Here is a 25,596-nt window from a genome sequence, read left to right as displayed (position 1 = left end):
CCTAATTTCGACCAACCGTTTCACTTATTTTCAGATGCGTCGCTAGAAAATTTGGCCGGCTATCTGGCTCAGTATGATGATACTGGAGAACTTCTCGTTATCGGATACGCAAGTAGAAAATTAAAGTTATATGAAGTTTCCTATTCGATTTTCCAATTGGAGTTGCTAGCAGTATTGTTTCTGTGCGAACATTTCTCGTATTATATTTTAGGTAGAAGAGTTACGGTCCATTGTGACAACAGCGCAGTGACATACGCTTTTACGTTACAGAACTTAGATCCCCGAACCACGAAAATTTTGTTAAAGTTACAGAGGTTCGATCTTCGGTTCGAGCACATTAAGGGAGTGGACAATAAAATAGCCGACATATTGAGTCGCAATACTCCAGAACTCCCTGCCGAACCTGAAGAGTATCATGTTAATTTTATTTGTTATGATGAAAGTGAGTGGTTCACTGTAAATGAGTTGATGCAAATGCAAGCGGGTGATAAGTGCTGTAATGAATTAAAAGCGAAAATGTCAGACAGTGTCGACTCTCGAATTCGTCTAGTAAATAATTTGGTATATATTCAAAATTTAAAAACGAAACGTTGGCTGCTAGTAATCCCAGAGTTATTGATTGAGAGAACGATTAGGAGAGTTCATGAAACGGGGCATTTTGGTGTTAGTAAATGTTTGAAATTAGTTCAAGAATTGTTTTTCTAGAAAGGACAAAAACGTACGTTTTAAAATTTCGTCAATAATTGCGAATTGTGTGCCCGAACGAAGTTCTCCAATAGAATCATCGCTCGTGAGGATCTGCATATTGAGGCAGATAAGCCACATTCCAAATTATGCATCGATCTCGTGGGAAAATTACCATGTAGCTATGGATTCCTCTACATCCTCTCAATTGTTGATGTCTATTCACGGTTTCTGTGTTACTTACCTTTAAGAACTGCCACAACTGCTGAGATTGTTCGGACGCTAGAAAAGGAATATTTTTACCTCTTCCCTTATCCAAATTTTATCATATCCGACCAGGGCCCACAGTTCCTCTCGAACACGTGCAAGACTTATTGTAATGAACACCAAATTCAACACATTTTGTTCTCGCCATACAACCCTTCTGGGAATGGCATTTTTAGAAAAAAAATAAAAATAAAATAAAAAAAAGAAAAAAAAATTAAAAATTAAAATGTTAACGTTTTAAGTAGTTAAATTTTTTTTCTTAAAGCCGCCGCGAAAAATGTAACAGACCGATTACCGGTTGTTTACATTCTGTTTAAGTTGGCTCCCTATTTTAATATTTACCGGTTGACGTTGGTTCTCGTATAGTATTACTGTGTCCAGTTTTGTTATTGTTAATTTGTTTTCATTATTGTTAGTACAAGGAATGGCACAGAAGTATAAATGTACTCAATTTTTAACATGAAATACGCACGTAAACACATCTGAAAATTTCATCCGAAAATTCTATTGTTTTCCTTAAACTCAGTAAAGTACCGATTCACTTCAAATCATGTAACAATTTCTTTACAGTCTATACCGTATTCTTAGAACAATTAATATAAGTAAAACTAAATACTACTAAATTTTAGCTTAAAAGTTTACCGAATATCTGATGTAGTTGTGTTGTTATATTTCATTCATTTGTTAATCACTTTGGCGTTCATTTGTTACATTATATTACTGCTGATATGGCGATCCTTCTGGTTATTCCCACAAGAGGGCATTTGAATCGCTATCGAGCAATTGCTGTTAAGCAAGATGGCGACCGTATGCGGGTTGACAAGTAGCGGTCGCCTTGACAACCGTATCAACAAGACCGGGCTGATATAGGTGAGTTAAAAATTTTTATCATATTTAAAATCTATAGAATCCGGATATTAAATTCAATGCATAAATTAGTTTGTTTCGAAGGCTAAGTGTCGGTACTGACATGTAATGGCTATAAATATTATTTCAATCGTAGTCAGATACCTAGTATCGAAAACACGTTTATAAAGGTCTGGTATTGTGAGAAAAATGACGTAGTTCACCACCATGATGTAAAGGATACAGAAGGCGGTCTGAGTTAGGCTCCTTTAAATTTCGGAAAATTCGATAACTAAAGCAGTTTTGGAAGTCAACCTTGTTTAAATTTTAATATTTTGGTCAACCTGGATAAATAGAAAGGAAAGAAAAAAAATCGAGGAGCCTGACTTCGAAATTAATTTAAATACCTTTAGGCCAAAGGCCGCCAAGTGCGATCTCCGCCATTACGGATGAGATAGAGTGATGGAAAGGGGATGTAGTTTCCAAAGTTGACGACAACGGGTTACAGGAACGAAATCCTACAATAGTAGGAACTCGAACCAGTGCTCCAGTGACATCAAATTTGGATTTTAAGAAGCAGGTAGATGAAACCCACCTTGTGGACTTGAAGGTTGGACTTACGTAACCTGTGGAAACTCTTGAACTGGTAATGTCAATTCTTTATTTTCCTTGTTCAGTCATGGAGTCCGTCAAGATTACTATGTCTAGTTAAATCAGAAAGCGTTACGCGTCTCTAAACTTATCGTCGTCGTCCACTCATATACAAGCATGTATAATTGAATTACTAAATCTTATGTGTGTCTCTACGTGAATTTGAAAATGTGTATGTTGATATTAGGATAATACTTTACTTCATACGCACCTTTCGATAACAATGTACCCTGAGAATTTCAAATGTCTAGGTTAGATAGGGTTATGTTAAACACCTTTGCTGAATTATATGCCATAATGATGTTTTATTTCGTGAAATATTTGTTGTAGGTTAGGTTAGGTCTAAATTGTGAATGTGGGATCCATAGTATTTATGTAGGTTAGGTTAGGAGTTTTTTTTGTGTATCCGTGTTTCTAAATTTAATATGTGCCTTTTATATATCGTGCTTTGTAATCCTTGTCATTTGATTTAAGATTGCTCCGTGGTGTACGTCAATTGTAAACATTATGATGAAATTTCTTTGAGAGTGCCCTAATATATTAATGTGTCCCTTTTAGTCGTATTTGTAATACATGCGTGTAGGTTAGATAAGATTTCCATTTCTTACGTGTAGAGCCGGTAACAATTGTAAGTCAAGCGTACTTTTCTATGTTTTGCCGTGATTGCCATATTTAGTTTTGTGTTCTGTGATATTACTTTGTGATACATTCTCATTTAGTAAAATTTCCAGTTTTACACGTGTAAAGCCGGTAAAATTGTATTTTGAACGTGTGTTTTATATTCTGTCGTGTGTCCCTTTGATATTACTTTGTCACGTGTTTCGATATGCTCAGTACGTATAAAATCCGTAAATTAAATTATATTTTGAGCGTGCCTTTTGATATGTTGTCATGTGCCCTTTCATAGTGTACCTCCGGATTTAATATTATTATTAGTTCTAGAATTACCATTTCGTGCGACATTGTTTTGTTATAGTACTCTGAACGTGCCATGATTGCAGTTGCGTGCTGCTTGTCGAACATATATTTTGCCTCATCGAAACCGATAACATTAAAATATGTCTCAACTTGCTTCGCTCTTCTGTGTATCCATCCCTCTAAGTTTAATTAGTTGTAAAAAAAGATAAGTTAAAAATGATAATATTTTTTTTTTTAAAAAAAGGCGTTTCAGTAAGTGGACCCTGTCGAGTATATGTAGATTTTTTTTTTCGTTCTCGCTAGACATTTGTAAATATATCACTTTCATTAATAGTAGTGCTTTCATATTAAATGTATTATGCGAAGGATGCATAGGTTAACGTAAAGTAATGCATGATGCTACTCATTTTTTTTTATTATGGAAAATGGAGTTGTAGTATCGATGATATTGCCTATGGCTGCATAATTTGCATGTTGTTTTGATGAACGACAGGAATATGATAAGCAATGAACGCCTAATTAGAAGGGATGGATCGTTAATTCTTTGAGTGATAATGAGTTCTATATGTATTAATGGAATATGTTTGAGAATCATGTTTGAGAATCTAAATATGTTAAAGCACTATTGCAATATCATTTCATAAAAATGTGGATAAAGTATCTTGGAGATACCACGATGAAAGCAAATGTTTAATAATATTTTTTTTCTTTACCTGTTATGATGTAAATGCTAACAAATGGCACGAATAAACTAATCACGAAAAATTTAACTTTATGATTTCAAATACAATCTATAAACTCGAATTTATACATTTCTCATTGCTAATTTTTTTTGTTTTTTTGTAATATGCTAATTAAGCTGAACAATGTTAACTCTTATTCTTGGTTGGCCACAAAACAAGAATCTGGAAACTTCTGATGATAAATAATAACTTTATCGTTGTGTCTTCCTTCTCTTTTGCTAAAGCTAATGCAACCTGAACATTAAATCTAATATAACCTTGATTTTTTTTCCCAATACCCTGAGATGGTATTTACTTTAGCGTTAAAACACAATGAATGAAAACGATTTGTTATAAGGTGATCACATTGTAAGTGATTTTTATCAGATTTTAGACTTTCCTTGGGCGAATTAGAGGCTTTCACATTAAGGTATACAACAACATTCAACATAAAACCTTTCTAAAGCTCTGAATGCACTAAATGAATTAAAAAAAGAAAAAAAGAACTCAGCTTGAGATAGTTATAGAACAATTTAATGTATATATTATGCTTATAGCCTTTTGAAGTAAAATAAGCAATTTTGTACTTTAGAAAATATTTACTGTGAATAGTGTGCTCGTCGACTCAGCGGCACTGACGGACGTTATCACTCATACGTTGACGTTTTTAAGGTCATAGGTGCTGGTACTAATAGTACATATTTAAATACATTAATAAAACTATTAGTATTATTTCTTACCTTTGATGTAAAACAAGTGTTTTTCAACTAAAATTTGGTGGAACAATAACAGTTTAGTTCAGTCATTTGTTGCTACTTTTCAAATAAGCATTCTGTAGAATCAACACCAGCAATAGCGTAAAAATTCTTGTCAAATTTAAGGAGCATAATGCTCAGGGTTCCGAAGACTATGTAACGCTTACTATTTCAAGTGCTGAGTTCAAATTTCCGTACTAGTGGAAGTTTTGATGTACATGCCGTGAAAGAAATGCTCGGGAAATTCCCGAATTAAACGCAGAAGGATCGGAAATGAATACTTCAACAATAAAACTATTTGTTTTACTCTTAAGCCTGCCATACGGCCCGTAAAAATCGGAACAGCCCCGTTTTTGGGCCCAGAGTGTCCCGCGTCCCCGTAAATTTAGTCGGGACAGGGAAATGTCCCGTATTTTAACTCCGTTACATTTCTGCTATCAATATCAGCTTACTCGGAAAGTGAAAAACAAAAAAATTCTGACATTGGCTGGGAATCCTGTAATTAGTAAATGAACAGTACGCTGTTGCATGTAACAGTTTCGAGGAAGTTATTACACCACCCTGTTCGACTTGATAGCGAGCGAAATTTGCAATGCTACTTTTTCCATTGAACTTGATGGAAACTCGGATACTCTCGGAAATATAAACAAAATGAGTGTTTCTACATTTACAAACACAGGGAAGATGGCTGACCTTTTCTCCAGCAACACATTAGTTAACAAGAATTATAATCTTTTTCAGAGACTAGGGTCACAGAATTGTGCTTTGGTCCAGGTCTTAGAAAAATGTAAATCTGGCCCTGACAATTACACACGACACAGGGAGAAATATCAGCTTTTCATCAGACTAAACTGACGAATGTAATTTTGGCAAATACAGCCACACACGAAGAATATTGAATGTAGATTGTACCATTAATTTAAATAATTTGCATATTGTTTTCCTGTAAAGCATTTTTATAGCGCATCTTTAGTCTATACAATTATTGCAAGGTACGAAGAGAGAAAATCAGCTGCTGCATAGTGAACTTTCGCCAATTATATTCTTGAAAAAAAAAATAAGTCTTTTACTTTTAGTCTCACGGTTATGCCAGCTATGCTCAAGGTGACGGTGATGATTAGAAATGAATGAAATGACGGAATGAAGAAAGTGGGAGGAAACGTGAGAATCCCGAGAAAACTCACGCAACAGGTGTTTGTCCACCACAAAGCTCACTTGGCGCGAGCTTTGATCGAACTAGGGACCCCATGCACCAGAGATGAACGTTCTACCACTGAGCTACCGCGGCCTATTACACTTTTGTTCATAAGCAGACTATAGTTCAATTCATTGTGTTGGAAAATTGAAGGGGGGGGATCTGAGGTGTCCCGTATTCTCATGGAGAAAATATGACAGGTTTATTTACACTGTAAAAGATGTTAATTTCATTTAAGACATTTTGAAACATTTATTTATTTCATACAACATGAATTGTATCTTTGTTTTAAATTAATAGACCCCTTTTGGTATTCATATTTGGCGTACGTCAGTCAGGCTTCTGGATGACTTGATCTACATTTATTCATTTGTCTGCCGAGGTCCTTCATGGCTAAGCCGTTAGTGTACGCGTCTTCGGCGTGGGTGACCTGGGTTTGCTTTCCGGAGGGAGCTCATGTTGTTCGGATTCCACTTTAATCAGTAGGTCCCGTCTCACATAGCCTCGCTGCTGAAAGGGATGTTAAAAACAAAATCAACTCAATTCCTTTGTCTGCCTCTACCACACACACTACAATGCAAATTTCGGCCTTTTAAGCTAAAATTTTCAGAGTACACGCACGAGATACTCTAAATTTCCCGTATAGATTTTGGCGTCATAGCAACGTAAAATGTCAAAATGGCGGCCATTTCTTGAAAACAGCGAGTATCTACGCTACGAAGCGCAATTTTCAGTCTTTTACGTTGAAATTTTGACGGTGGAATCACACGATAGGCTAAATTTGCTGTGTAGATTTTCTCGGCGATTGAATGTAAAATTTCAAAATGGCGGCACTTTTTTCAAAACGGCAGTGAGTAGAAAATTGTTGCAAGTTGTGACAATGACAATCTTGAAATATAAATCACATTTTAATACTTTTATCTCAAAGACATTGAAATATTTCGAAAAAAAAACCGATTATACCCGAGAAACCGAATTAAACCCGTAAATACCCGAAAAGACCCATATGGGCCGAGGTGGATTGGGCTTTTTCAAAAAAGCCCGGGTTTTTTCAAACCCTGGTTTAAAGGCACTGAATTATGCAAAATAATCCGCGGTTAGTACTAGTTACATATATTTTAATATAAGGTGTATGAAAATGCGGTATCCATAAAAGTGCTTGTAGTTTGAATTAAATTTATAGTGTGGAAACTTGTTTCAATACTTGAAATACATATTCGTTATAAATATTAAGTATTGGAATTTAAAAATGCGCGGATTTGTGTCGTGTCACATACGGCCGTGTGCACCAACAAAGTTCAAATGTTGAACGAGGACCATAGCCAAGTTCAGTGAAAATGTCTGTTGCACCAACAACGTTCAAGGTTATGTCTCGGTCAAATGGTGGATGAACTTGGTTTTAGCTTGAACGGCCGAATTTGGGTGTTTAACCTTCGTTGATCCGAGTCAGTCTGTTTACATTCAATAATGTCTTTGTATTTTCCACTAATGAAATTACAATTCTCGTGATCGGAGAAATTTTCTGCTAGTGGTTTCATTATTTTTTCCTTGATATAATGTATATCAATAAAATGAAATAAATGTTCTGAAGTTTCAGGAATACAGTTCTTTTTAATTTTCAGGTAAAGTCTGTTAACTAGCAAAAAGAAATAAGGAGGATATCTAGCTAGAAAACCTGCGAGGCTGTAGCTTTACAATAGAGAACCCACTAAAAATAAACTACTATGCTTTTTTTTTTTACAAAATTAGCTTAGCATTTTTGACAATGTATTTTCTATGCAATTTTCCAGTAAAGATTAACGTTAGGAAGGCATACAAGTTATGTCAATAAATACAGTATTTTCTCTTAAAAATTGCATGCAAACAGCGTAAAACTTATCCAGTTATTCGTCGTAAAACTCATTATCCAGTTATTCCTAGAGTGTTATCAACCAATTGCGTACAATTGTATAAGACACATAGAAACTTAGCTACTATAGTGAAAGCCACACGTCTCAAAACCACGTACTACGGTCTAAGAGGAGTCGTTAACTCATGGATTAAATCATATTTGCAAAATCGCACCCAAGCTGTTGAAATATCTTTTTCGTTAGACACAGCTGAATCAGCAACTTATAAATCTCAATTTAGAAGCATCTCTACCGGCGTCCCTCAGGGTTCGATACTAGGACCCATATTATTTTTGTTATACGTAAATGATTTGCCACATGACGTATCATTAGCAAACACAACTATGTCGCAGATGACACAAGCCTAACAATAACAGGTACAAACTATGATATTGTCTGCGATAAAATTGACGAGACAACTCGTAGTTTAGAAAACTGGTTTGCCCAAAACAAACTAAAATTAAACACAGACAAATCTACAGCTCTAAATTTCCATCACATTCAAAATAAGCAGTGCGTAGAAATTGATATAATGCTAAATAATCATAAAATCATGTACTCAAAGTCAACCAAATTTTTGGGACTCTGGCTAAATCACAACCTCTCCTGGGAAACGCACATATTTTTACTAGCCCAAAAATTCAATAAAATGCTCTATGCATTAAAATCAATTAAACATGTTTAACAATTTGACACGATTCGTAACTTATATTTCGGGCTCTTTCAGTCTTTACTTACATATGGCATAATCTTCTGGGGAAATTCTCGAAAAAGTAATATGTTGTTTGTAATTCAAAAAAGGCTTTTAAAAACTATAGCAGGGGCCAAAATAAACGACCCATGTAGGCCAATATTTAAGGAATTTAAAATTTTGCCGTTACCCTCTCTTTACATGTTTCGACTGCTGCTCTTCGTCAAAAACAACATTGACTTATTTAACACACCATCAACACATAAATATGATACCAGGCGCAAGGATAAAATCCCCAGCAAACAACACTTCACTAAGTTATATGAAAGGAATCCAATGTTTATGGGTTCTATATTGTACAATAAACTACCTCAGAATATTCGAAGGACAGAACAAAAAGGAGAGTTCAAGAGGTTAATGAAAACTTATCTGTTGCAGCACTGTTTTTATTCTGTAAACGAATTTTTAGATATGTAAGTGAATTTGTCTATTGATAGTTTTGGGTAGCATAATAGTTTAATTCAATTGTCTATTGATAGTTTTGGAAATACATTGTTATGTAATGCTTTTATATCGTAGATGTAGCATAGTCCGTAGTGAACAGGCAAATTTGCGATTGTAGGTATACGAGTAAGTAAATTAAGGGTTCACTTCAGCAGGCAGTTCTACCAAATAGAAAATTTATAGGTAAAAAACGACGTGAAATATTTTTCACGAAGGAATGAAAGTGTGAATATAAGTAATTACCATATATTGAAGTTAATTATTAGTGATAAAAAAATTATAGTGTGTAAGTGCGCTCTTCCACTGTCCTCGTTTATGTGTATACCCCGTCGCTGACGCGCCTGCTCCCCATGGACGCAAACGCTCGGGCCTCCTTACTGCGCTCCTACTCTAACTAGGTTAGATAGCATTCGTGCTTTTTAGTGGCCACCTAGCATAACTTGGTTTGTGTTTTATACACAGTAGTTTTTATGCTATACGTCCACACTTTATTTATACGTTACTGAGCCATCCTAAAGTAATGGAGCTCTTCATTTAGTGCATGCTCTGGTAAAAGAAAGCTCTAATCTAACGTGAAAATGTAAAAAAAGGGTCAATTCCGTAGAACCATCTGCTGGAGTGATGAGCAAATTAGTACAAAAAATACGTACCAATCTGTAGTAGGTGATCACTACAAGCTAGTTTTGCATTATAATTGCATAATTATGAACAATACATTTTAACGCTGTTTCTATAACACTAGTTAACAAATTTAAACTTTTTGTTTCTTACATGAGAAAAATCACCTGATCTTAAAGGAACTTTTTGCGCTGAATTCGAATATGCACTCGGTTTCTCTCCATCACGTACAGTTTTCCCGTAACAGAGGGATTTTCGGGAAATTCCCTCAAAAATTTCCCCTTTTCAGATATTTTATTCCCCTAGCTCCTGTCCCCTTACATATAGTAACATAGAAATTATACCTAAGTATACCTTGATTTATATTTAATAAACCCTAAAAGTTTCGTAAAAATTGCTTTGTTCTTTCTAGAGAAATAAATATATTTGTATGTATACTGTGTGCACTGTTTATTGCACCTGATAGTAATGCTTTCAGATCTCCTGAGTTGGGGTAAAAACGATTTGCTTTATTACTACAAACACAGACATAAAAATGAATATTTACAATAGTCAACAACACACTTGTATTGCTCTCTGTAAATTAGAAACGTGTATAAAAATAGAATGTACTTCCAACGTATATTTTTTTAAACGTACAGTATATGTATACCTTAATACATATATATACAATTCTCCAAGTTTTTTCGTTTTGTTCATGAAATGGTTATCAATATTTGTTATCAAATGTAACAGAATGCAAAAGAAAGAAAGAATGGAATACAGACTCATTGTTGACAACAATGAACTAATGCAGTCTGAATTTTCCACTACGGTATCATTTCCCCCCTCCCCCCGCGCATTTCTTCTTTCTTGTGTTCTTGACACTTGGTGAGGGAGTTTTGTACATTTTTATATTGACGTGTGGTTTAACACTACTTCACTTTCAAAGTTGTCTTTGCTGCTAAGAGTGCTTTCATGTTTGATCTTAAAGGCATTATACCAAACTAAGACCAGAAGTTTAGTTTGTGATCAGTACAATGGCGTCTAGAGGACGGCGTTCGTGTGTTAACTCACCAAATAGTTTTTGTTATGTGTGTGGCCAGTTTGTAGTTAAAGGACAGTGTAGATCCATTACGCCATCGGTGAAACTAGCATATTATATATATTTCGGATGTCGTGTGGGAGATCAGGACAAAACTTGGGCACCCAACATAATTTGTGCGTCGTGCTACGTCACTTTACTTGCATGGGCCAAAGGGAAACGGAGGTTCATGAAATTTGCTGTACCAATGGTGTGGAGAGAACCCACCAAACATCTGGATGATTGTTATTTTTGTCTCACAGTAGTTAAGGGACATTCTAAAAAAAGCAAATACACAATAAGTTATCCCAACGTTAAATCCGCAATTAGACCTATTCCGCACGGGGATGAACTTCCACCTTCCGAGCCCCCTACCAACTGGGAAGAGATATGGCCAAAAGACTCTGATGATGATCATGACCTTGATGAACCATCGACATCAACATGTACATCCAAGGATCCAACGTTCATCCCTGACTGTGTTCGCGAGCCACATTTCATCCGGCAATGTGAACTTAATGACCTAGTCCGTGATTTGCACCTGACAAAACAAGAGGCAGAACTTCTGGGATCAAGGCTCCAGCAGTGGAACTTATTGGATGCAGAAACGAACATATCAGTGTACAGGAAAAGGCATGTTCAATTTTCAAGCTATTTCTCAATGCAAGATAATGTGTGCGTATGTACGGATATAAATGGGTTGATGGCGGAGCTAGGAATTGCTTACGTTCCAGAAGAATGGAGGTTATTTATCGACGCGTCAAAGGTCAGCCTTAGAGCTGTCCTTTTACATAATGGAAATAAAAAACCTATACCACTTGCGCACTCAGTGAAGATTAAGGAATCCTATGACATCATGTCAACTTTGCTAAATCTTATAAATTACAAGGACCATTGTTGGCAAATATGTTGTGATCTCAAGGTAGTTGGTATTTTATTAGGACTGCAGTGCGGTTACACGAAGTACCAATGTTTTTTATGTTTATGGGATAGCCGAGCTGATGACAAACATTATGAAGTGAAGGAATGGGAACCTAGAGTGAATTACGTACCTGGAGAATGCAACGTCAAATACGCTCCTTTGGTAGATCCTAATAAGATATTACTACCGCCACTTCATATCAAATTAGGACTTATGAAAAACTTTGTCAAAGCCATGGACACATCTGGTGAAGGTTTCAAGTATTTGCGAGATAGGTTCCCTAACCTGAGTGATGCTAAAATTTCAGCGGGAGTGTTTATTGGTCCCCAAATTAGGAAATTAATGCTTGATGATAGCTTTGACAGCAAGTTAAACAGTGCTGAGCTAGCTGCCTGGACAGCATTTAAGTGTGTTGTGCGCAACTTTCTGGGCAAAAACAAAGCTGAGAGTTACACAGAAATCGCACAGGACATGATACAGAAATACAAAGAGTTGGGTTGTAGGATATCTTTAAAAATCCACTTTTTGCACTCCCACCTCAGCTTCTTTCCTGCTAACCTAGATGCTCTCAGCGACGAACAGGGGGAAAGATTCCACCAAGATATAATGGCAATGGAGAAAAGGTACCAGGGACGATGGGATCCTTCAATGATGGGGGACTATTGTTGGGGTCTTGTTAGAGAATGCAACATTTCTTACAAAAGAAGGAAGTAGCGTACGTTTTTGTAACCTAATGGAAGTTTCATATATTGTGATAGTTTTGATTGTCTTTTCATGACCTTTTGGTACATTTGTATTATTGTTTATTGTAAATTGTCACACTTGTAAATTATATTGTATTATATTTTATATATGTGTTTGTGGTAATAAAGCAAAACGTTTTACCTCAACTTAAGAGATCTGAAAGCATTACTATAAGGTGCAATAAACAGTACACACAGTATACATACAAACATATTTATTTCTCTAGAAAGAATAAAGCGATTATTACGAAACTTGGAGGGTTTGTTAAATATGAATCAAAGTATACTTAGGTATAATTTCTATGTTAGTATATGCAAGGGGACAAGATCTTGGGGTGTAAAATAAACGAAAAGGGAAATTTTTGAGGGATTTTCCAGAAAATCCCTCTGTTACGGGAAAATCGTACGTGATGAAGAAAAACCGAGTGCATATTCGAATTCAGCGCAAAAAGTTCCTTTAAGAACAGGTATTTCCTTTTATGTAACAAAACCTTTGTTAACTAGTGTAATCACAGATTACTTACATGTGTAACGAATGTATTTTGAGAAATTGCACGGCAAAACAGGAGGGTGATATTTTAAACAGTGGTCTTTTCTTATGCACACACCGCCATCGCAAATATGCCTGTTTTAACGGACCAAATCACTAGCGATCCCTCAAATTGTGCCCTGCTTCGAATCGGAATAGATACAAACTTCGGTTGTTTTGGCCATTTAGCACAGATTCGTGCGTGGTTTTTGCACTTATTGTATTTATAACATATAAATTTGCAAATATATTATAAACGTGTGCGTACCGGTAGCTGGTGGACAGGTGAGAAACTAAAAATGTAGAAGTCGTTAGATCTTTAAATAGAAAGAGTAAATGGTAGCGCTCCTTAACTTTACCTACGCTAACTAGGAATTGTAGGCAAACACCAAGAGGGAAAAGGATGTAAAAGGCATTAGAATAACATTTTCACGATGAAGTATGAATAACTGTTGAATCAATTTACCCATCAGCGGATTCCAGAAGTCTTTTCTTTTAATATTTTTTTTTTTTTTTATTTTCTAGTGGTGGCGAATTTTAATATACTGGGGATGGAATGTATTAGTAACGAAAATACTAGGAATCCACATTGAGGATGATATATGGTCGACATCGAGATGATAGGATATCGAGAACATCGTACAGTTTTACTCTACGTATCCATAGTATAAGTAGTAGTAATAGTAGGAACGGGTTTGAAGCCCCGCAGAGGTTACTTAGGTTCTGTTCTAGACATAAAATGAGCAAATTAAAGACTTGCCCATATTTTTCTATACATTTTACAATCTGTGTATCCGTATAGTAAAACTGCACCTATAACAAAACCTAACAAACCCCTGCGGGACTTCCAACCCTTTCCTACTACTACTAGTACTACTACTTATACTATGGATCCGTAAAGTGAAACTAAACGCTACAATCTAATCTAAAATCTACTACCAATATTGCAACACCAACTATCATTCGTTTATTTCATTACAGGTATAATTTATTAGTTCATTGTTTGATGTTGTGTTCACTCGAGATGCACACAATCTCGAAAGTCGAAAACACCGGCACGCGGTATGCTTTCTTCATTTGTCACTTTGTTAAACGAAGGTTAGAGACAAAAGACGACAACCAATCAAAGTCGATTTTACAAATTGACCGAAGTTTACTTAAACGAGGTTTACTGAACTTCGATTTTCAATGGTGCAACAAAAATCCGAGAACCACGTTTAAACTTGAAAGTTTAATTTTGAACGCGCTTAAGTGAACGTTCGTTTAAACTTCGTTGGTGCACACGGCTGATAGACTTTGACTTAAAAAAAAAACAAAAAAAAAAAAAAACGGTAATATAGAATTAGTCTTTAGTTAAGTAAATAATGACAATTTTTTACGACTTCGCACAATAAACCTTAAAGATCATTTGTGTTCATATTGTAGAAATAAAGTGGTGAATTCTAATAAAGGAAACGGACCAGAGTATATTAAATTGCACCATACGTTCCAAATGTTTAGAATTTTCTTTGAGAACTTGAATTTGGGGGTTTTCGTAATGCACACCATTAGCCATAATATAAATATTTTCTTCAGTTTTGGGTGGTAAATGCAATGTTTTTAGGTTTGATACCCTGAGAGAATCCTACCACACAATCAGAAAAGGGGGATAAAAGAAGCTTATAATATTAAATGCTTGTCGTTTCTAATTAAATACTTTTAGTTTCTGCCCATTCAAGTATAATGAGGCAAACTGCTCAATCGAGGCCTTTTAAAAATGAAAATACGTCAATTTCTCGTGGTTTGATTCTAGTGTTTTGTTTTAATGAATGCATTGTATAACATTTAACCTATTGCACTTTGTTGTACGTTTACTTTGGAACGCAAGATATTTTATAGAGGATACTGTTGTTGCAATGTTGCAGTGTGCGAAGCACTACAAGTGACAAGTCTAGGAGAAAAAAAGTTTTTTTTTTTCAATTTTTATACAATTCGAAATCTGAAAGTGACCGAAGTTGAGTCATCTTTTGATATGAAGGTTTTTTGGTGTTGAATATCAAAGCAATCCTAGTAACGCTCACTTTGGCCTTCTTATCTGGCTAGACTCTTTGCATTTGACGACTGCTGTGGTATTTGAAAAGTGTCGGACAAGGCAACCACTATGTTTAAATAAAGTGTATAAAAATTAGAATATACCATTTGATGTTTAATATTTTGATCAAAAATATTCTTTTTCAATGCAGATGCTGTTATGAAATCACATCCCAACACAACCCAAGATTCAGTAAAGGATTTTTGAATCAAGCCAAAACGAGGTTAACTCGAAGGTGGGTAAGCAATTTTACGTTCGTTTGAATTCAGGAACTTTTATGGTAAGCATTGGATAGCAAAACTAACGGCCGTGTGCATCAACGAAGTTCAACTGTTGAACGAGGGTCATAACCAAGCTCGGTGTAAATGTCTGTTGCACCAACAACGTTCATGGTTAAGTCTCGCAGCCGTGTGCACCAACGAAGTTTAAACGAGCGTTCACTTAAACGCGTTCAAAATTAAACTTTCAAGTTTAAACGTGGTTCCCGGATTTTCGTTGCACCATTGAAAATCGAAGTTCAGTAAACCTCGTTTAAGTAAACTTCGGTAAATTTATAAAATCGAGTCTGATTGGTTGTCATCTTTTGTCTCCAAACTTCGTTAAACGAAGTGACAAATGAAGAAAGCATACCGCGTGCCGGAGTTCTCGAATCTCGAGATTGTGTGCATCTCGGCTGAACAGAATGAAAGAATGAACTAATAAATTATACCTGTAATAAAATAAGCGAGTAATACTTGGTGTTGAAATATTGGTAGTAGATTTTAGATTAGATTTTAGCGTGTAGTTTTACTATACGAATCCATAGTATAAGTAGTAGTACTAGTAGCAGTAGGAAAGGGTTAGAGGTCCCGCAGGGGTTCTGTTCTCCGTGCAGTTTTACTATACGTTTACACAGATTGCAAAATGTATAGAGAAATATGGGCAAGTCTTTATTTTTCCCATTTTATGTCGAGAACAGAACCCGCCTAACCCCTGCGGGACTTCTGACACTTTCCTACTATTACTTATACTATGGTTACGTATAGTAAAACTGCACGTTGTTCTCGACATAAAATGGACAAATTAAAGAAGTCTGCAATTTTTTCCATATCTTTTACAATCTGTGGATCCGTAGCCCCTATAGTAAAACTGCACCATAAAGATTACACTAAACTTATAATAAAGAACAAATATAATGTGAATCTATATGGACCAGTGGTGATTTCATGAACTGACCGGGGGGAACTTCTCCGCGAGAACCATTAAATTCCCTCATGACCATATCCTATCGGTCAATGTTCCGTTAAGGGGGTCCAGTGTCTTTGACACCACTTCTTTCTATTGATTTTCATTTGATTACATAATGTTATATTAGGTTTGGTTAGGTTAGCTTAGGTCAGGTTAGCTTAAGGAGTCCATTGTAGTTTTGGACCCCTTAACGGAACATGAAGCATCCTATCATCCTCAATGTGTATTCCTAGTACATTTCATCCCCAGTATATTAAAATTCGCCACCACTAGAAAATATTTTTTTTTTTTTTAATATTCCAGTGATGGGGAAAATTGATTCAACAGTTATTCATATTTTATCGTGAAAACGTTATTCTAATGCCTTTTACATCCTTTTCCCTATTGGTGTTTGCCTACAATTTCTAGTTAGCGTAGGTAAAGTTGATGAGCGCTACCATTTATACTTTCCATTTATCATCTAACGACTTCTGTATTTTTAGTTTCTCACCTGTCCACCAGCTACGCACACAATTATAATATGCTTGGAAACTTATATGTTATAAATACAATAAGTGGAAAACTCCGCACGAATCTGTGCTAAATGGCCAAAAGAACCAAACTTTGTATTTATTCCGATGTGAAGCAGGGTACAATTTGAGGGATCGCTCGTGATTTTGTCCGCGAAAGCAGGCACATTAGCGATGGTGGTGTATGCATAAGGAAAGACCACTGTGGAAAATATCACCCCCCTGATTTGCGGTGCAATTTCTCAAAATACATTCGTTACACATATAAGTAATCTTTGATTCTAGAAACAGCGTTAAAACGTATTGTTCATAATTATGCAATTATAATGCAAAACTAGCTTGTAGTGATCACCTACTACAGATTGGTATGTATTTTTTGTGCTAATTTGTTCGTCACTCGAACAGACGGTTCTACCAAATCCTGACGCCTTTTTACATTTTCAGGTTAGATTAGAGCTTTCTTTTAGCATAGCATGCACTAAATGAAGAGCACCATTACTACTTGGGAATTGACTAGGATGGCTCAGTAACGTATAAATAAGGGGTAGGCGTATAACATAAAAACTACTGTGTATAAAACACAAACCAAGTTATGCTAGGTGGCCACTAAAAAGCACGAATGCTATCTAACCGAGTTAGAGTAGGAGCGCAGTAGGAAGGCCCAAGCGTTTGCGTCCATATTGAGCAGGCGCGTTAGCACGGGGTATGCACATAAACGAGGGCAGTGGAAGAGCACACTCACTATAATTTCTCTATCACTAATAATTAACTTCAATATGCTGTGATAGATGGTAATTACTTATTTTCACACTTTTATTCCTTCATGAAAGATACTTCACGTCGTTTTTTACCTATAAATTTTCCATTTGGTAATTTCATTAGTGGAAAATACAAAGACATTATTGAATGTAAACAGACTGACTCGGATCAACGAAGGTTAAACCCCCAAATTCAGCCGTTCAAGCTAAAACCAAGTTCATCCACCATTTGACCGAGACATAACCTTGAACGTTGTTGGTGCAACAGACATTTTCACTGAACTTGGCTATGATCCTCGTTCAACAGTTGAACTTAGTTGGTGCACACGGTGGTGGATAAACTTGGTTTTAGTTTGAACGGCCGACTTCGGGGGTTTAAATTTCTTTGACCCAAATTCAATGTATGTCCTAGATACAATGTATGTCGTATCAATAAAGTGAAATAAATGTTCTGAAGTTCGTTTTTGAAATACAAAAATAATAAATAAATAAAATAAACGGTATAGATTAGGAATTCAGTTTTTTTTTTTTTTTTAATTTTTAGGGAAAGTCTTAACTCGCAAAAAGAAATGAGGAGGATATGTACGTAGAAAACCTGCGAGGCTGTAGCTTTACAATAGAGAACCCACTAGAATTAAACCACATATACTTTTTTTAATCAGCTCATAGAATTTTCGACAATGTTTTTTCTAAACAATTTTCCAGTAAAGGTTAACCTTAGGAGGGCATAAAACTTATGTCTATAAATACAGTATTTTTTATTTTTTTTTTGTCAAAACTCCATGAAAATAGCATAAAAATCCTTATCCAGTTATTTATCGTAAAACTAATTACCTAGTTACTCCTCAAGTGGTATTAACTTGTGCGTACAATTGTATGACACATACAAACTTAGCTTCATAGAGTTAAAGCCACACGTCTCAAAATTACGCACCAAACTTTGGGAGCTGCTCGTAACAAGCTATTTTTTAACCTATTACGGTTCGAAGGTGAAGCTGGAGGGCTAATGTCGAGGTGCACATACCTGTAAACAAATTAAGGCTGAACTCGAGCAGACGGTTCTACCAAATAGAAAATTCATAGGTAAAATACGACGTGAAATATTTTTCATGAAGGAATGAGTCAATATAAGTAATTACCATCTATCACAGCATATTGAAATGAGTTATTAGTGATAAAGAAATTATTGTATGTGTAAGTGTGCTCTTTCACCGTCCTCGTTTATACGTATACCCGGTTGTTGACGCACCTGCTCCCTATTTACACAACCGATCGCTATCGTTCGGGCCTCCCTACTGCACTCCTACTCTAACTCTGTTAGATAGCATTCGTGCTTTTTGGTGGCCACGTAGCACAAGTTGGTTCGTGCTTTATACACAGTAGTTTTTATGCTGTACGTCCACACTTGATTTATATGATACTGAGCCATCCTGAAATCAATCCGCAAGTAGTAATGGAGCTCTTCATTTAGGGCATGCTCTGCTAAACGAAAGCTCTAACCTAACCTGAAAATGTAAGAACGTGTCAAAATTTGGTAGAACCGTCTGCTCGAGTAATGAACAAATCAGAACAAAGAATACGTACCAATCTGCAGTAGGTGATAACTACAATCTAGTTATGCATTATAATTGTATAATTATGAACCATACATTTTAATGCTGTTTCTATAATTACATGTTACTTACATGTGTAACAAATGTATTTTGAGAAATTGCACCGGAAAACAGGAGGCTGATATCCACACTTATCTTTCCTTATCCACACACCACCATCGCTAATGTGCCTGCTTTCTCGGACAAAATCGCGAGCGATCCCTCAAATTGTGCCCTGCTTAGAATCGGAATAAATACAAAGTCTGTGTTTTTTGCACTTATTGTATCTATAACATATAACTTAGCAAGCATATTATAATTGTGTGCGTAGCTGGTGGACAGGGACAAAGTACGAATGCAGAAGACATTAGATCATAAGCGGAAAGAATAAATGGTAGTGCTCTCAACTTTACCTATGCTAACTGGAAATTGTAGGCAAATGCCAATAAGGAAAAGGATGTAAAAGACATTAGAATAACATATTCATGATGAAATATGTTGTTGAATCTATTTTCTCCATCAGTGGATTCCACATTTTCTTTTTTTTTTTTTTTAATATTTTCTAGTGGTGGCGAATTTCAGTATACTGGGGAATGAAATGTATTAGTAATCAAAATACTGGGAATCCGCATTGAGCATAGGTCCAGATGGAATTTCATTGTTCTCGGGAAGAAATTGCCCCTGCCAATTCCTGAAATCATCACTGGTCCACATAGATCCACATTATATTTGTTCTTTGTTATAAGTTTAGTGCAATTTTACTATACGGATCCACATATTGCGAAATATACGGAAAAAATGCAGAAGTCTTTAATTTGCCCATTTTATGTCGAGAGCAGCGTGCAGTTTTACTCTACGTTTCCATAGTATAAGTAGTAGTAGTAGTAGTAGGAACGGGTTAGAATCCCCGCAGAGGCTAAGTTGGGTTCTGTTCTGGACATAAAATGATCAAACTAAAGACTTGCCCATGTTTTTTTTTATACATATTACAATCTGTGTATCCGTATAGTAAAAGTGCACCGAGAACAAAACCCAACAAACCCATGCGGGACTTTTAACCATTTCCTACTACTAGTAGTACTACTACTTAACTATGGATGAGTATAGTAAAACTACACGCTACGATCTAATCTAAAATCTACTACCAATATTGCAACACCAGGTATCACTCATTTATTTTATTACAGGTAGAATTGATTAGTCCATTCTTTGATGTTATATTCAGTCGAGATGCACGCAATCTCGAAAGTCGAAAACCCCGGCACGCGGTATGATTTCTTCATTTGTTACTTCGTTAAACGAAGGTTAGAGACGAAAGACGACAACCAATCAGAGTCAATTTTACGAATTGACCGAAGTTTACTTAAACGAGGTTTACTGAACTTCGATTTTCAACGGTGCAACGAAAGTCTGGGAGCCGCGTTTAAAGTTGAAAGTTTAATGTTGAATGCGTTTAAGTGAACGCTCGTTTAAACTGCGTTGGTGCACACGGGTGTAAAGAGCACGTTTTGTTAATAAGTAACTTTTCTTCCATGCTTACTCATCAGTTGAAGCAAATGCTTCGGTTATTCAGCGATTTTTTTTTCTTAAAGTAGCACTAAGAAACAGTTAAAAATTCAGTAGTCATTATGAAATGAAACCAGTTGTCACTTCAAAAGCAGTACAATCTTCATATCGTCCCTAGTATTCTTTTCAAATAATGAAAATATAAAAGTTTGAACCAATGCAAGAAAATCCATATTTTCAGGGAAAGCACTTTATAACCACATGGAGGATGTAATGGCGCTGATTTTTATGTTTGTAGTGTGTTTGCTTACGAGGAAAGTACACGAATCATGAGAGTTGGATTTTTATGACATTTTGTGTTAAAATTAAGTTCTAGTTGCTAAGCAGGACAGTAGTGGTCATTCGTTTCACAAATATTCCATTGAGCTGATACATGCATACCATTTTGAAATCAGGTAGGCAATAAAATGTGAAGAATACCTGTTTGGATCCGTCATGAAGGAAATATTGGCAGATCCAACACAACTATTGGAAATCGGGGTAGATAACTTATGTTTGAGGGCACTTCCAGTGCAATGTCACCATCTTAAACACCGCCATATTGAATTGCACACATAGTATAAATGAGAATGGGGTCATGTGGGGTATCAAAGAGCACTGGAATTGTAAGCAAAGTCTACATATCTGTTGCCACTTGTCAGTTAATAGCTGTCTCACACAGGAATGTATGGAAGCCATTCGACCCTCGAAAACAAATCTTTTGGTGTATTGTATTTAATGAAAGATAAGTTGCTTATTAAAATATCCTCGTGAGGAATCTTTGATGGATGTCCACATGTGATGGAATAATGAGCTAGGTTCGTTCTCTGTAGCCACGTTGTAAGGATGAGTATAGCTAGACAAAATATGTAAAAAATAAAGGAATACATTCCACTACGCTGCAAAAGCAACGCAAGAAACAAGCATATGCGTAGAACTAAAGCAGGTAGCAAAGTACACAAGAACACAAAGAAGAACGAACAGAGATTGCATATGGCGTGGTATGTATGCTCCTTCAGCCTTGCCAGATTGGCCACACTTCAAATACGTGGTAGCATTATGAATGTTGCCTGAATTCAAAATGAAGGATGTTTCTATTTATAGATAAAAATGTTTCATTATAGTAACATTTTTTTTTCGAACCTATTACTTTGACATGTTGAACATTTTGTTGATTATTCTAAACAAAATCCAAGTAATATAAAACAGGCCATTGTAATAGGCTCAGGGAAAACAATAAACAACTTAACTTTTATTCATGATCACAAACCATCCTTATATCTGGATTCAAGCAAACGCTACTACGTACATTAAGTCTAGTCAATGCTGCAAGAATGACGTTACATAGACACCACGCCGCCATATGCACTCTGTTTGTTCTCCTTTGTCTTCTGTTCCCTGCTAGTTGCTTTAGTTCTTTCTTCGTGAGTTTTATTCGCTTTGGTTTCTTAGTGGTATGAATTCGTTTTTGTTTTAATAATATTTTGCCTTGTATCTTTGCTAGCTCGCCACAATAGAAGGAATTTGCTTATTTTTCCGTATCATGTGGTAGCTATTTTCTCATGAGAGGATATATGAGTCTGTTACCAATCTGTTATTAATTTGAATTATTTTGTCGTGCGCCTTTTCATCTAACGACGGTGTATTCTGTTAAACCATGTGTGGAAATAAAATTTTGCTAAAACAATTATGTTTACAAAGAATATTCAGTTTTGCGTGGTGTACATTTTCTATAACGAAAGAGGACGTCGGGTGCATGTAGGGCCAAGCCACATTTTCCGACTTCCCAGATAATACATTTTAAAAATTTAGAGCAGTTATGACCAACGTCTTGGGATTACGGAGTCGGATATTACAAATTCCGAAACGTCGAAGGTCACAGGAGCCATTCAATTTTCAGGAACTTCTTTATATATTTCATCATTTTTCAAGACCGCTTTGGTATTTGTGGTAATAAAACAAAGTGTCTGTAACCATCAACTTTGTCAACCATTTTAGGAGATTCGGGGATATATACATTATCCCAAAACACACTAAAAACATAGGTGCTATAGTTGAAAAAAAAAAGAAATAAAGTAATACTCTCCAAGACTATCGAACAAATAAAAAATGTTTAAAGCGAATAGTGTCCCTCAGGAAACGTTAAGAAAAGTTTTTGTTTTCGAAAATGTTCAAAAAAAAGCATGATGTTTTTAAAAACTGAAAGCTGTATTGTTCCTTATGAAAGGCTAAGAAAATTGCTTGCTCCATTATTCACCAAATCAGAAATCACTTTTAAAAATCGGGTACCGAAGTTCATAGTCCTCCTTACAATTCGAGTCTTGTGAGGCAGCAATTCAACTCTGCTTGTTTTTGTTCTATAATTCCTGCAATAATTAGCCTTAAGGTAAATGATTTTAATGTACAACATACATGTCATCATGAACCAAAAGTACAAGGGAAGTCTTATTATCTTTCGAAAATTTGACATACAACGTTTGAATATTTAAAATCACAAATTGGGGTAACAAAGAATCTCGAGGGTCCCATGTGCTAGCTTCAGTTGTATGAGGATTCCAAAGTCTTCTGGTCATTGAATCACAATTCAGTGATATAAAATCGCAGGCCGAACTGTTGGACTTAAACGAAATTTAGTGCGAAGGTATGTCTTGAAGAGCAAGTTATGGAGAAAAAGAAAATTTTGGCCAGGTCGCCATCTTGAATGAAATAGGGCCGCCAGTCAATATACCGATTAGAAAGTGCCTAGCGCGAACCATTAAGGCTAGAGAAGTGGAATTTGCTATTATGGTATATCATGAACAGTAGTTTGCGGAAAATTACGAAGTATTAAACAATTCGCAATCTTGAGTTTATGACCACCGAAAGTAGATTATTAAGTATAGGTTACGTTAAAAACACGATCCAAAATAGCGGGAAAACGTATATGAAAAAGCTGCACAGGCTGAACCGCTGGAGCTAGAGAAACGAAATTTGTTCTGATAGTTGTATCGTGAAGAGTAGTTTATGAAACAATTGCGAAATTTTCAAAACGATACCGTTTTTAATGGAAAATGAGCACCAAGTATCGGAAGCAAACTTAAATCATCGGAAGCAATACAACGTAGGTGATTTATTCTGTAGACATGTAGACATAATACTGCCATCCGTGGTCCTCAGATATTTCCTTGTCAATACGTGAGAAATTGACTCTCGTCTTAATATCATGTTGATAATCGAATGTTATAGCACAAATGCATAATTCATGAATGAATTTTCATTTCAGAGAAGGCAGAAGCAGAAGTACTCCAGTTTCCTTGGATGAGAGCAGAAACACTACTCGAGTTTCAATAGATGAGAGCGGAAGTGCTACTCGAGTTTCATTTGAGGAAAGCGGAAGCACTATTCGAGTTACTGTGGATGAGAGAGCATCCTCATCTGGAGGTGGCACTCACAGTAGCACAGTCTCAGTTTCCAACGGAAGAACAGTGATGGCGAAAAGTGGTGATAAGTCTGTTTTGTTTGTAGTTTTTGTTGGGTGCTATATTGAAGGAAAGTTGCACATAATGAAGTGAGAGTTGTTTAGCTTGCATGCGTATGAAACAAGACCTATAACTAAACTTAAGACTTTGTTCATATATGGTTGAAACCGCATGGTGATAAGTCTGTTTTGTGCATTTAGGTTTTTTTTTTTTTTTTTTTTTTTTTGGTGCTAATTTTGAAGGAGAGTTACACATAAAGTGAGAGTCGTTTAGCTTGTATGCGTAACAGAAGAACAGTGGTTACGAAATATTTGTAACTATTTATAAGAAGTAATCCGAACAACTTAAGACTTGTTTATATATGGTTGAAACCGCACACGGTTGATAGATCTGCTTTGTATATTTGGTTTTTGTTAGGTGATAATCAAGGAAAGTTGCTCATAATGAAAAGAGAGTCGTTTAGCTTGTATGCATATGAAACAAGAGTGAATGTTTACCATCGGGGTAGTTATCAGTAAAGATGCATTGTACATAGTTTCCAGTAATATAACTGTTTTGTTCATCCACGAGATAATTTGCAGCATCTGTGCTGTAGGTAGTCTGCTATATTATGAACTGAAAGATCGGCATCATTCAAATACCACATTCACTATGCTTTATATATATATATATATATATATATATATATATATATATATATATATATATATATATATATATATATATATATATATATATATATATATATATATGTATAAACTCGTATTACTTCCGTGAAATTCATATAATTATAGTTTGACAAAATGGTCGTATGGTATTTTGTGAGCTGGTCAATGATATCGGCAGAGAACTGGGTTTATAAATCTATCAGTTGGTATGACTCAAGCAGCTTGTAACTGCTAAAAAAAAGTTACCCCCCAAAATATTTACCTGTTTTTCGAAATAAAGTAATTAGCATGAAAAGGGTGTAAAGTGTGAAGTATTTTTATAATTGAGTATGTAGGGAAACTGCATGGTACGAATGGATTTTTAGGTATATTGTACTCACCCCACGAACCTGGGTTTTTGACAGCATCGACCAAAGCATGAAGACCGGCAAATAATAGTTTAAAACCACAATGGAGTGGTTTATAGTTTGTGACCTCAGTTCCAGATAAAAAACTGAGAAATGGAGAATTTTAACGTGTAGCAAAATATTCCTCACCAGAAAACTCCAACTTCCTACCTCAAATCGCCTCTGAATTTGCACCAAGCATGGCGAGCATATATAAAACACAACCGGATGTTTTTGTTTCTCAATATAAGATAGTATTTAGCTGAAGTAACTGATTGCAAATAAGAATTTTGAAAATGAATCCTGTATCGTGCAGACGCTATGCAACCAGTTTGTGTGAGTGATGACTGGGTCGCTTCTCGATCAAGTGTGTGTCTATACGCCA

General features: G+C 35.7%; 1 protein-coding gene across 2 annotated transcripts in view; it reads right to left on the bottom strand.

The window, feature by feature from the left end:
* LOC145670286 (uncharacterized) overlaps positions 1-23,942 on the bottom strand; it is a 46,953-nt gene extending 23,011 nt beyond the window's left edge. The window contains exon 1 of one of the 2 annotated variants that reach the window (XM_081738731.1): positions 21,141-23,942. The gene's annotated coding sequence lies outside the window, so the exon portion shown is untranslated. Of the gene's footprint in view, positions 1-9,893; positions 10,333-21,140 lie in introns of those variants that run through there. The other variant, XM_081738732.1, reaches the window with a different exon arrangement.
* Positions 23,943-25,596: the final 1,654 nt, after the last annotated feature.

The sequence above is a fragment of the Thermobia domestica genome, chromosome 14 (assembly GCF_964235325.1).
Source record: "Thermobia domestica chromosome 14, izTheDome1.hap1.1, whole genome shotgun sequence".
Classification (NCBI taxonomy): Eukaryota; Metazoa; Arthropoda; class Insecta; order Zygentoma; family Lepismatidae; genus Thermobia; species Thermobia domestica.
The sequence above is the reverse complement of the archived record's forward strand: the minus strand, read 5'-3'. Positions and strand labels throughout refer to the sequence as shown.